Source organism: Pelodiscus sinensis, chromosome 4 (genome assembly GCF_049634645.1).
Source record: "Pelodiscus sinensis isolate JC-2024 chromosome 4, ASM4963464v1, whole genome shotgun sequence".
NCBI classification, from domain to species: Eukaryota; Metazoa; Chordata; order Testudines; family Trionychidae; genus Pelodiscus; species Pelodiscus sinensis.
The window spans coordinates 53,143,879-53,157,891 of NC_134714.1; the positions used below are offsets into that span (position 1 = coordinate 53,143,879).

Below are 14,013 nucleotides of genomic sequence, written 5' to 3' on the forward strand. Positions count from 1 at the left end.
TGCAAAAATAAAATAAAATAAAAGGAAAAGGAACAATAAGATTTGCTCCCTTCTTTTGAAAATCAAAATGAAGATTGCTGCCTGAGCTACAACTTTAAAAATATTATTTATCCCAACTGTAACAGAGTGACTTGCTTCTGAGCTGCTTTAATTTCAGGGATAAACCACAATGAGGTTGGTCAAATTGATACTACGTGCATGCAGCTTTTGTTGTGTGAATGATAATATTGTGATAAAAGAATTAATATTGTGTGGTGTTCTTTAGGAAGTGCAAATAAAAAAGTTTGAGATGCACTGTCTTTTTTTGGGGTGTCACTATCTTATGCATAACATAACTATACCACCACTAACACATTACTCCCTGAGCTGACATTATGGAATGAGCCCTAATTTCTCAGTAGAGACTGCAGATCTCTGGGTTTGAACAACTGTGGTGAGAAAACCTGGCAGATGTTCCACCCCAGTTGGCCACAGCATGCCTTATCAGAACAGCACAGAGAATGAACAGCTGATCCCCAGCTTTAGGCTTTTTATAAAGATTGCATTTCCCCCCCTTGTTTCAAATGTAAAATGACTGCAGTAGAAACAAATTAAACCAGGGGGCAAGTGTAGAATGACCTACTCTGTTCTCAAATGTTGAACTTAGCATACAGGCTTGTACATATGCAAGCTCTTCAGTGCAACGCATATTGCCCAGTGCTTCTCTCTGACAGATGCAACACATACTGTGTTTTCTACAAAATGGCATGTGAGTTTTGTTTGGGATTATTTTTTTACCATTCAGGTTCCTAAAATTTATCTTCCTTTTTGGAGAGAGATTAAGAACAAATCCTCACACTGGGCCTATAGTCATGCAGCATGATTGTTAACAGGAGAGTGTGAATGGGCTCAGGTGAACCAGGGTATCTCATTGCTCATCAGGAGGGGCCTTATCACAGTGCCCTCAGAAGCCAATATCCTGCAGCTGATGGTGTAATTGGTTGAGAAGGGAAGAGAGGGCCAATACAAACTGCATGACAACTCGGGTCCTATTTTTAATTGTGTTGCTATGAGTGCCACTGGTTCTTTTTTCCCTGATGTTATGCATAGAATCAACAGATTACCAACAGGGAGCCAGCAGAGGAGCCAGGTAGCTTGAAATCAGAAGCCTGTGCAGCCAAAGCAAGGGAAGTAAGTTTGGCCCCAGACCATAAATGCTGCTGCTGGTTATTGCTGTGACAGCAGATATCTATGCCAGTCTGTTCTCCACTAAGATTTAATGTTCTTCCCATGTCTATATGCTATGACTAAGACAGAAACACATTTAACTTGTGAACATGGACATTACCCTAGAAAACTACACCTACAAAGCACACAAGCAAAATTCCATATAAAAGCTCACTGTAAACTAGCCTTATTGTACCTAGATAGATAGTTGGATGGGAAATCCTCAGCAGCTTCAGTCTGGATGTGTAACTGAATATTTCTGCCTTCTCTTGAAGTAAGAATTGTTTTGTGAATATAAAATAATTTCAAGTCCTCAGATAATAATTAAATGTTCAGAAGCACTGTTCATGGACCAATTGGGCAGAAGAACAGATGACAAATACTACTGATGCAATGGAGAGAGTAGGACATTGCTTTCAAAACTGAGACATATTTATGAAACTATGCTAGCAGGTGGAAAAAAATCCCTTCAAAATCAAGCATATGGGATTTTCCTCTCCAACTCTGAATTGTAAATAGAGATAGTGGCATATTTCTAATTTAATCCTGTAAAGCCCTGATTTTAGGAAGACAGTGAGATAATCCTTTCAAAATATAGCATTGTCTGTATTATAATCACAAGTGTTTGAAAATACTAAAGCTCTGAGGAAGGACCAAAAGACTAATATCAGGCTTTGAATAAGGGTTACCCTATAATCTTTCTGCAATATTCTTTTGTCAGTTTTAGCAGGTAAAATCAAGAATCAGAATGCTAATAGGAATCAAGGGATTCCTCAATGCACTGTTTCCAAGTTGCACTGATTGTCAAGCATGTTGCCTCATGCACTCTTAGGGTGTGAGAAATCCAAAGTGAAGTTAAATGGTTTTGTAACCCTAAGGACATATGAGGCAACATTTCTGACAAGCAATCAGATGTGGAAGTGCATTTATTAATGTATTACTAGACAGGGCCCCTGCTTTCAGCTTTAAGTTGCTGGTATAACCTGCTTTAAAACAGAAAGCAGACTTTAAAAGTAAATGTTCTTCATATAGGAAAAATAAAGTATACTTTTGTTTGGATCTGCACATCTCTGCCTGTCAGCTTTCCACTCTTCTGGTCAGCTGCACAATGGAGAGCAGCTGAGAATTTAATTGCCAAGAGCTTATGTGTCAGGAGAGGTGTGATTAAATTGGAAAATGTACTTTTCATCTTTGATAAACTCCCTTTACTACCAGTAGGTGAACTTGTTTGCTCAAAATAAGAGCCAGACTGAACCTGAATCATTTTACAGGGTTGGTTTGCTTGAAATAAGTCAGCAATCAATTTTTGTGTGTGAGTGCTGAGCTTCAGTCTGTGCCAACCTCAGCCACTGTGATACTGCTGGCTTGTAAAGATTAGTCAAGGTATTATTTGTACCACCAGCAAAGATTAACAAAATGTGCACTTAGCAAGCCAAGAGACAGAAAGACAATAATGATCAGTGGGACAGGTGCTTCCTGCTTTAGCAATGCCAAAATAACATAGGAGGACTTTTACATCAGTGATAATTCAATGAATATCTTCATCACGATCTTTTGTTGGTGTCACCTGGTGCACTGGCAGAATGAAGGCTTTAGACTATCAAGGGGTAGGGAAGTGTCCATACTGGAGTCCATTCTTGTACCTTTATAAGTTATTTTGGATTTTGCTTGTAATGGTTGCTTCTTATATGATCAGACTGATGTCATGTGACTAGAGTAGAGGATTGGTTGCCACTACACCTCGGTTATATATTCCTGGTTTGGTAATTGAGTTCTTATATAGTTTGTTGGCTCCAGTCATTTATGGAATGATTTTCAGAGACACTGAGCATTCATATCCCTCATAAATGCAATGCTGTTTCTCCTATGTAACAGGAGTGAAGGAAAACATAGTATATGAGTAGTCAACTGTATGAAAATAAAATTGTTTTGCAGTTAAATGTGCCACACTTGATATGCTAGACAGAACTAACAGAAGCCTTTTATATGGGGAATATACTACAGATTAATCACACAAAATGCTGGTTTCCTACATATAAGGCCATCTAGAATCAGAATCTCATCCCTACTTTCTTAAAAGAAAAATGTATAGCGCATGGCTATGTCTACACTGGCAGTTTCTTGCGCAAGATTTATTTTGTGGAAGAGTTCTTGTGCAAAAACTCTTCCAGAAGAGAGCGCCTACACTGGCATGTGTTTTTGCACAAGAGATGTGCTATTGCGCAAGAGCATCCATGCCAGTGTAGACACTCTCTTGTGCAAGAAAGCTCTGATGGCCATTTTAACCATAGGGCTTTCTTGCGCAAGAAATTCATGTTGCCTGTCTACACTGGCCTCTTGCACAAGAACAGTTGTGCAAAAGGACTTATTCCTGAGCAAAAGCGTCAAAGTTCTGGTGGAAGAAGCCCTCATTTCATACATTAGAACGTCAGTTTACTTGCGCAAGAAGACACGGCCACTGTAGACAGGCAGCAAGTTTTTGCGGAAGAGCAGCCACTTTTGCGTAAGATCATGCCAGTGTAGACACAGCCTACGTGTTCTGACTGAAGTCTATATTCTGCCCCCTTTGCCAATGCTTAGCAGTATTTTACTTTGCCAAGAATCATAATGACAACAGCAGGTCTCCTCACTGAGATTCTTTCAGCCTATGAGTGGTAGAATCTGGCCCATTGATTTTAATGGAACAAGTAGCAGAGTCAGATCTTTAGTGTCACAGAATCTAATAAGACAGACATAGGACTATTTTGATATTCAAAACCATGTGTAAATACATCAGAATGAGACGTATTACAAAATGCTGCATGTGTTATCTAATGATGGTATATTGCATTTTTAAATAGATTTTCCTCACTCAGCCAGTTCTAGATTCCCATTCAGAGTTCCTCATGCCAGTTTCCTTCATTTTCTGTTCTTTGTCCAGTTTCATTCATACATCCCATCATCATCTCCACCCACTAGCTTATAAACCCAATTTGCCAGCCTTCAGTTCCCAGTTTCCTCCTTTACTGTCAGCTTTCTGTCTTGATTCTCATCCTCCCACCCCATATCCTTGTCCCTCCCAACATTTTGTCTTCTCTGCATCTGATTTAGGCATCTTGCTTCTCTATTCAGTGAGAGTTTTGTCTGTGTAGTGATTCATAGGCAAATTGGACCAGAGGTAAAATTTCACGGGCAATTATAATTTAGGCATATACAGGGTTAGGCAGAAGCTTAGCAGAAGTTTTGAGGATCTAAATATTGGATATCAGCACTTAAAATGGCAGTTAAATACCTAAGTTACCCTTAGTTACCTGCTTTGCTAAGCAACAATTGGCTCTGAACTGAATGCTTAATCATGCAAAATTAATATTAATTCCATTAATACATATCTTTTTACGTATATAAAATGTAAACTTTCTTACTGACTTCACTTTGCATCAGCAAAATTTGAACTTACAGTTTTACTCCTGAAATTTAATTATGGATATAAATCTCAGTACTTGTGACTTTGAATAGCTTATTGTTTGTGGAAAATCAGGTAGTTAAGAGTTGTAAGTACTAAGTTTGTGTGTATATCACTCTCCCCTCGCTGCTCTCCCAAGCATGCAGATTTTTGGAATTCATCAGTCAGTGCAATTTCATAGCTTGTGCACAAAAATGGAAAATATTAATTTGCAATTTTCTCTTTGTTTAGGGAAATAAACATTGTAGACATTTCAAATCTGCCCCAAAGTGTCTGTGTTTATTCCAATATACAGGAAAAAGTTGCTAGTGACAAATCTGAAAAATATACAGATTAAACATACTTATCTACCTTTGGGAGTAGAAACTAACACATGTTCCTGATTGATCCAGATGTTAGGAAAATCCAATCTTCAGAATGAAAATTAATTTTAGGTTAACACTTTCTGACAAACACATAAGCCAATTTTTGAAAAATTAGGTCAGCTGAGCAAAGGGTTTAAAGACAACTGTTTTTAAGAGTGCTAAGTGCCAATACTCTGCCTTTTAAACTATGTTTTCTCCAGAATATATTTACACTTTCTGTAACAATGTCCCTATATTTGTAGTCTCCTTGTTGTAAAACTCAGAGGGAGAAATTTTGATTTCAGTTACATTAGTATGGATAGAGAGGGTAATGGAATTACTCCTGGTGTACACCATTGCAGTTGAGATAAGAATTGAGCCTAAAGAATCCTGCCTGAAAGAAAAAGCCAATTGGCTTCAAACTGGGAACAGTAAAGGACCACTTGCTAGGAAGGCTAATCAATGGCACCTCAAGCACTGAGCGGAATTGCTAAACATTCATTAACAGGGGATTGCTTTTTCATTCATTCTCCTTTTTGTGTCGTGGAAGTTTTCATGGTTTCCTTTATAATTGGTAGTGCTGGATTTCCATTGTTTTTGACATGATCCCATTAATATTACACTCCCCATCCACATTATATGAGATTATGTAACTGACCCAATTGTTGCTTAGCAAAGCAGGTAACTAAGGGTAATTCAGGCATTTAACTGCCACTTTAGGTGTTGATGTCCAATATTTAGATCTTCAAAACTTCTTCTCAGCTTCTGCCTAACTCTGTATATGCCTACATTTCCAGCAATAAAGTTCCCTAAGCGCCTAAAGGTTTGCCTGCACTTAGTGAAGATGCTACCTACATCAACAGGAGAGCTTCTCTTGTCAGTATTCTACCTCCCTATGTTTCTGTTGATGAGAAAGCTTTTCACATTGATAGTCCACACTCGGGGTTAGGTCAGTGTAGCTAAGTTACTGAGAGGTTTGCATTTTCCATGGACATACTGAGAAGAAACCTAAATGTCTGCTATTGTGCATGGGGGAAGCCAGCTACATCCTGATGCTTCTGTCAAGCAGCTCAATGCCTAAACCCCAGTGCTATATGTTCACCCACCTATTCAGCCTAAAAGACTTGGTCTGAAAGGCACATTCAGAAGGCTGCCTTGGAACATGCTTCACAGATGGGGACTGTCACAAAACACAGTAGCAGTGCTGCTCTTAGTATAAAACACTGGGCTATTAGAGTCACTCTCACAGTCTTTATGACCCAATGAATAGTTAATGATTCATACTAAGTAGAACAGCTTCAACAGGAGACATTGGGAGAGACTCACCCCAGAGTATCTAATAGCCCAGTGCAGCAGTCTAGACTCACTGCCATGGCACCTCCTGCTAGTCACTCCAGGAAGTCACACCTGACTATTGAGTGAAATGCCATCTGGCCAGTGTCTCACCCATTGTAGCTCCACTCCACAGCCTCTCTGCAGACTTGTGTTGCTCCTTGGACTGTGGCATCCTCTTCAGGCTCAGTTCTCTGTTCTACTCCCTTCTTGGGGTGTATCATTAGTCCTCAGTCATGGCACCTGCCAAAGCATCCAAATACAGCACAAAATCTAGCCTATTGCCTCAGGGGCAACCTGCAATCTGTGTAGGCCACACTTCAGTGTGGCTAGGTGCAGTTCAAGCAGGAAAGCCAGTCCTGATCACTACTCTAGATCTCAACCGTCGCAACTGCGCAGCAGCACAGCTTCATAGGTGATTAATCAGCCTTGCCCAATCAGTGAGCTCCGTGCATGGAGCCCTGAGCCTCTGACTGGACAGGGCTGATGAATGACCTGTGAAACTGTGCTGCCACACAGCTCAGAAGGAACACTAGTTGAGACCTAAGGACTCTGTGGTGGCAACCTTGTCCTGCCCTTCTTCTTAACTGCTCCCATTCCCTAGACCATGGCCCCATGACTCTGGCATGTTCTTGGCCTTTGTATCAAGGCCTAAAGTCTGTGAGGTCGGGGCTGGAGCTTCTCTCCAGCTCTCCATCCTTTCCCAGCAATGCTCTCTTCAGAGACCACTAGTTCCCTCCCCTACTAGGACCCAGTTTCTTTTCCCTTGCTGGTCACAGAGAGAATAAGCTCTCAGCTCTGCAGCCTTTGAGAGGGTCCAGCCAAGTCCTGATTGGCTCACTGTTCCTGGCCCAGCTTGGACAGGCTCTCTCTATCCTACTTGTAACACTCTCCCTATTGGAGAGTGCTACACACAATTAAACCCAGTGACTGCGTCTAGACTGACAAGGTTTTCTGCAAAAGCAGTAGCTTTTGCGCAAAAACTTGCCAGCTGTCTACACTGGCCGCATGATTTAGCGCAAAAGCACTGACATTCTACTGTCCAAAATTAGTGCTTCTTGCGCAAATGCTTTGACGTTCCCGTTCGGGCAAAAGCCCTTTTCCAGAAATGTTTTTGCGCAAGAGGGCTAGTGTAGACCGCTAACAACTGTTTTGCGTGAAAAAGCCCGGATGGCGAAAATGACGATTGGGGCTTTCTTGCACAAAAGCGCGTCTAGATTGGCAAGGATGCTTTTCCGCAAAAAGTGCCAATCTAGACGCTCTTTTCCGCAAATCCTTTTAACGGAAAAACTTTTCCGTTAAAAGGATTTGCGGAAAATCATGCAAGTCTAGACGTAGCCAGTGATTAAGGCACTTACTTGAGAGGTGGTATCAACTCCCTGCTATGGTTCAGACAGAGTGGAAATTTGAAGTCTTGTCCCCAAATCTTGAATAAGTGTGCTAGTCACTGGGCTATTTGTGATACAGTACTGAACTAGATGCCTAACTTCAGGAAAGTATTCAGACCTGTGAATTCCAAGTGGAAGGCAGTTCCTCGATCTAACTCTCAGTTAGGTGCCTAGCTCCTTTGAAGAAAGAGAGAGGCTTAGGCTACCTCCTTCTCCTCAATATTTCCTTAGGCATCTCCCTACTGAGAGTGTTGATTTTTGTGAATCCATTTCTTAGTCTCCTAACTCTCTCAATGCACTGTATACCGTGTCTGGGCATCTCGCTCAAGGCTGGATCTAACCCCAAGTCTTGGTCTGCAGTTACTTTACACACAAAGCAAGATGATGCCTTATATTGTTAGAATCATCAACAAATATTAGCTTGGGGCTTATGCAGTCTCTGTTCACAGGAGCAGTAAAATATATGCCACTACAAAAAGCTTTTCTACCTCAGGTATCCCATGGATAGCATTATTTAGGAAAGCAATAGAGTTATCAGAGGATTTTTAAAAAAATTTCTAACAATTATGAAAAAACATAGTTTTGATTCAACCCAGAATGAAATTATTGGCAATTCAAAAAGTTGAATTGATCCACTGCCATTTGTAGATGTCAAAAAAAAAAGTTTTGGGTTTGGGGGGAAGTTTTCTGGTTTAGAGGTTCTTTGACCAAAACAATTTGCCAAAATTGACACATTGAGAAAATGTTTAAATCAACCAGAATCTGCATTTTTTTTTCAGCAAAAAAAAATTTCAACTGAAAAATTTCTCTCAGGTCTACTTGCCAATGTGTAAGGAGACTGGACAGCTAGTTCAGAGCTGTAGATTCCAGTAGGTGGCAGGGCATTTAAACATTGACTAGTTAATTCTTGCTGTGTCAGCTAAGGTAGGATCTGATTTTAATCCAAAAAGAGTAAATGCTCCAGATAACTATCTGATGGGTAACCACATATTCACTAGGCTATTTTATTAGAAATGCTTTTTTGAGGTAGCGAGTAAGTCAACACTGCAATTAAATACCATGGCTGGCCCACAGCAGCTGACTTCCACTTGTGGGGCTCAGGCTTTAAAACTACTGTAGAGATGTTTGGGTTTGGGCTGGTGGCTGAGCTCTAGGACTATATGAGGAGGGAAGAATCTCAGAGACTGGGGTCCAGCCCAATCCTGAACATCTACACAGGAATTTTTATCCCTTTAGTCAGAGTCCTTTAAACCTTAGTCAGCAGATCCAGGCCAGCTGTGTCCATCCTGCAAATTTTTAATTTCAGTATACGTGTACCCTATGAGCCCTACTTTGCTCGTCGGGGGGGAGGTTGTTTGTTTATTTTTGTTGGTTTTTTGTTTTGTTTTTTACAGGCAGTACTTGAATGAAATCAGTGGCCTGAAGAAGAACTGCAATATCAAGGTCTACACAATTAGGTTAGTGGACTTTCTGTCCTTGACTCTGAAAAGCATCGGATATAGCACAGTAGGGCACACAGATCTCCTGAGCTCCAACACAACTCCAGGTGAAAGTAAAGCACTAGCATAGGCTTTCCACGCCAAGTCAAACAGTTTCAAAATAAAATATGGGTAGAGATTTCAATGAGTGTCTTAGGGTATGTCTAGACTACCGGGTTTTGTCGACAGAAGTTTTGTCAACAGTATCTGTCGACAAAACTTCTGTCGACAAAGAGCGTCCAGACACATTGAGTTCTGTCGACAAAGCAAGCTGCTTTGTCGACAGAACCCTGTAGTCTAGACGCAACCCTACAGGCAATAACACCTTCTGTCGACAGAACTCTGTTGACAGAAGGTGTTATGCCTCGTAAAATGAGGTATACCAGCGTCGACAAAACTGCTGAGTTCTGTCAATGTTATGTCGACAGAACTCAGTGGTAGTGTAGATGCTGGTATAGTTTTGTCGACAAAAGTCCACTTTTGTCGACAAAACTCAGTAGTCTAGACACACCCTTAGTCGTTGGTTGAAGTCTTATTCTTAACTTTGACATGTGAATGAAGAACCTAACTGTAGGCTGCCCTTTTTTGGCTTTACTCTTATAACTAAGCAGGAATGATGTAGTGATCTCATAGCAACATTCTCAGTAATGCCAGACTGGGTTTCTCTTGAGCTGCCTATCCAGCTCAGTATTTTGCACATTTCAATCGTATGCACTACAGTTTGCTCCATCTCTGCATCTACACTGCAGGCTTCTTGCACAAGAAGCTTTTTGTGAAGCGTGTCCACACTGCATGGACTCTCTCTCTCAAGAAAGCTTTGATAGCCATTAACAGAATGGCCACCAGAGAACCTGTGCTTCTTGCGATAGGCTGTTTTTGCGCAAAAAAAACAAACAAAAACCCTGCTGACCATCCGCACACTCCTTTTTGCACAATAACTCTAGAGCAAAAAGGAGTTATTCCTTGTAGAAAGAGGAATATCTATACCACAAAACCCCCTTTGTTCTGTTGATTCACTGTAAATTATCTTGTGCAAAAATGCACTTGAGATGTAGATGCTCTGCGAGTTTTTGTGCAAAAGCTCTGCAGTGTAGACATAGCCTGAGTGAGATCAAGTCTTATATAATTCCTGGCTTCCCACCTATTCCTTTCTTTCAAGAAATAATAGGTTTAAGTTTTGTATTTATGATTGTACTCGTATTTGCCAGGGACATAAAACCTACCAAGAAAAGGAAATTGGAACATTGCAGTTAAATTGATAAACACTCATTCGAATTTTATTGCCCAACATTTAATCTAGTGGAATAAACTGAATGCTTACTATGACTGTGTGAAAAGATTCAAATTTCTACAAGGTGCCTGTAGAAGTAGGACTAAATTAATCCAAAATGCAATTTTACTGACGGTAGCTACTATGCATTTTCTAACTTAAATGGAAATCAACGGAGATACACCACAAATTAATTTAGTTTATTGTGTCTGTACAATAGAGCAGTTGTATGAAGGGTAAATCAACAAACATAATGTTTTTCCCCTTCATATTCCCATGAAATGCCACTTAGGTACATAACATCATACATAATAAATAAGGAGTAGATATGTGTTAATTTTGCTGAATAGAAGTAAAGAAAGTACATGTGGGCAAACAGTTCATATCAAATTATTTGGTTAGAGAATTCAGTTCTTCCTCTCCTCCATTGTTCATGAATTGACTGTTTTTTATTGATTTGCTCATTCAGTGAAATGAATACTATTTATATTTTTAGGAGCTGACAATGTGCTTGATTCTGTTCAAGACACAAAATATAATCTGTTCCTGCTTCGATGTGTTTACAGTCAATACAAGCTTGGTACAGAGAAGAGAAGATGCACAGGGAAGTCAAGAGGAGTGAATGAATAGGAATTTTTAAATATATTTGATTGCCTCACTTTTGGACATCACAGAAGAAGCTAGTGGTTAGGGGGGTTTTAAGTGACAAATTAATGGTTGTTTGGTGGACTGAAATATGGAGGGCATCATTCAGTGCGCATTTTGTATTGTCCGATTTCAGCCTATTGATTTCTCATGAACAATTTTTCTGTGCATATTTAGTATTCACAATTAAATATTCAAGGTGTATGAGTGATCAATTAAAAGTCTCATAGTACTGTTTCCATTATTTGGATGACCTGAACTTAGAGGGTTAACTTGTTCTGTAGAAGCACATAGAGGTTCCAGCTGAAATTGTGGCCCCATTCTGCTAAACACTTGACAGTACCTGCCCCCAAACAGCTTACAGCAGTGATGGGCAATCTAGATTAGTGAGTGGGTCTCAGAAGTGGTTCTCCTTAAGATGCAAGATTGTCATAACGAAGTCAGATTTCCAGGATAGGGAAGTTTTCTAAACTGTGATTGCTCACCTAGAATTTGTGGGGTGTGCTGATTGAACCATAGCACTGCTTTGATTGGATATAGAGGGAGTGCACGGCTCTCATACTCAATGTTGTGTGCAATCAGCATGCACCTCATTTCATCTGCCCTTGCTTTATGTACATGTCACTTTAGCAATACCAATGGGGAAAAAACGTATGCAGACAGAAACTAGCAGAATTTGACAACCCTGCGCTTGGACAACAGTAAACAAAATGTCTTGTGGACCACACATAGAACCCCAGTGAGCAACAGGTTGTCTGTCACAGGCTTTCAGTCTAGTCAGGGAAGGCAATACAGAGGCTATACGTGCATATGTGGCAATATAACTCCTGACTAATTTCAAGTTCCCTAGTCAAAAGTCCACATAGCCTCTCCTAATATTAACACAAAGCTTTGCTTGTAGATGTGTTCCCCAAAGGCACCTAAGGTGTGAGGGAAGACTGAAAAAATGAAAATCTAATCAGAAGTCATCAAAATGTTTGTGAGTAATTCCTCATGTCTACTTAATAGTCTAGTCAAAATTCAAATCAATTTAATCTGTGTGCCATATTACATCCAGAGGGAACAAAAAAAATTATATATAAGTACTCAGTAAAAGATATCCTGACCTTGCTCCTTAAAGCCACATTTTACTAAAAGTAGCAATCGTCTTCCCCGATTAATATATTCTTATAGTAAATAATACATACATTTTAAGTTGCAAAAAAACCCGAAGCATTGTACTGATTTGAAATTCAAAAAGCACACTAGATTATGCTTTCAAGTGGCAAAAGCGCCAGGGTTCCTTGGCTGCTTTTTGTGTTACACAGTCTTGTAGAGAGCTCAGAGCTGACAGATGCTTATCAAACATTCATGTAAACACTGCTATCAAAGCTGTGCTCTCTGGTACTGCATCTACACTAGAGGGTCAGCACTGAACATAATTAAAGCAAGGCCAAAGATAGAAATGTCATGCCACCAGGCTTTGTTATGTCAGAGGAGTCATACAGTTCTCTCCTCACTATACAAGTGCTACACTGATCACAAAACCAAAATAAAAACTGAAGAACACAAAGGATGTACAGGAATTTAGGATAGAATTTTCAAACATGCTTAAGCAATGCAGGGGCAGAAATCCCATTAAAATGAATGAGACTGATAATCCTAAATACTTAGGGTGCATCTACATAGCAGCCTAAACTTGAAATAAGATACTCAATTTGCATTATGCAAATTGCATATCTTATTTCAATTGCATTTCGAGATACCTTATTTCAAAATTTGGCACATCTAAACAGCACCAAATTTCAAAATAACATGCTATTTCGAGATATCCCTTAAGCCTCATAGAATGAGGGTTACAGGGATGTCAAATAGCATTCCCGTTATTTTGAAAAATATTTTGAAATAATGTATGTGTTTAAAAGATTCAGGGTAGCTAGTTTGGGATGCTGGAGGATACTGGGTTACCTGCTGTCTAGATGCTTTTGATACCTTGGATGCTTTTGAAAATATCACTGTCAGTGCCAAAATATTGACACTAAGGTGGCTAACCTTAGCCATCTAAATCCATAGATATTATCAGGAAATTGACCTAAATTAAAAGAGACCGATATATTTGAAGGTTCCTTGTGTCAAAATAGATACTGAGTAAAATTTTCCAAAGCTCCTAAATCCCATTTTCAAGGTGGTGTAACACTTAGGCCCAAATCCTCAAGGGTATTGAGGTGCCTAACTTTCATTCATTTCAATAGGATTTAAACACCCTAATATCCTACAGCCTTAGTCACCTACGTACCATTGGCAATAAGATTTAGGCTCTGAGTCGTAAATGCTTAAATCCCTTTTGGAATGGAATTAAGGCTCCAAAAGCCTTAGGTGCTCTTGAAAATATTATCCATAATAACTAAAGATTATCAACAAATACATGGTTGATTTCAATTTGTGGTTCTAATTTGTTGCCTGGGATTTATAGCACTGTTAATGGTAGTTCCCTGAAAAATGTTCAAAACTGTATATTGAGATTAGAAGGCCTAGTTTTATTCTAGTGGTAGAGATGTAGCCGTGTTAGTCTGGGGTAGCTGAAGCAAAATGCAGGACAATGTAGCACTTTAAAGACTAACAAGATGGTTTATTAGATGATGAGCTTTCGTGGGCCAGACCCACTTCCTCTTTGATCTGAGGAAGTGGGTCTGGCCCACGAAAGCTCATCATCTAATAAACCATCTTGTTAGTCTTTAAAGTGCTACATTGTCCTGCATTTAGTTTTATTCTCATATATATAAATGTCTATTGATGATTGGCTTGTAGAATCATCTTCTTTTTATGTGTATACAGTAAAGTATATCGTTTGGACCTGATCTATAGCCCATTGCAGTCAATAGAGTCTTTCTTTAATTTGAATGGCCTTTGGATCAGGCCCTTTATGGAG

At 39.6% G+C, this 14,013-nt stretch overlaps 1 long non-coding RNA gene across 1 annotated transcript; it reads left to right on the forward strand.

Moving 5' to 3' along the window:
- Window positions 1-994: 994 nt before the first annotated feature.
- LOC142828978 (uncharacterized) lies at window positions 995-11,093 on the forward strand. Its single transcript, XR_012903171.1, has 3 exons — window positions 995-1,170; window positions 9,107-9,169; window positions 10,957-11,093. It is a non-coding gene; the product is annotated as an uncharacterized LOC142828978 (long non-coding RNA).
- The last annotated feature ends 2,920 nt before the right edge of the window (window positions 11,094-14,013 follow it).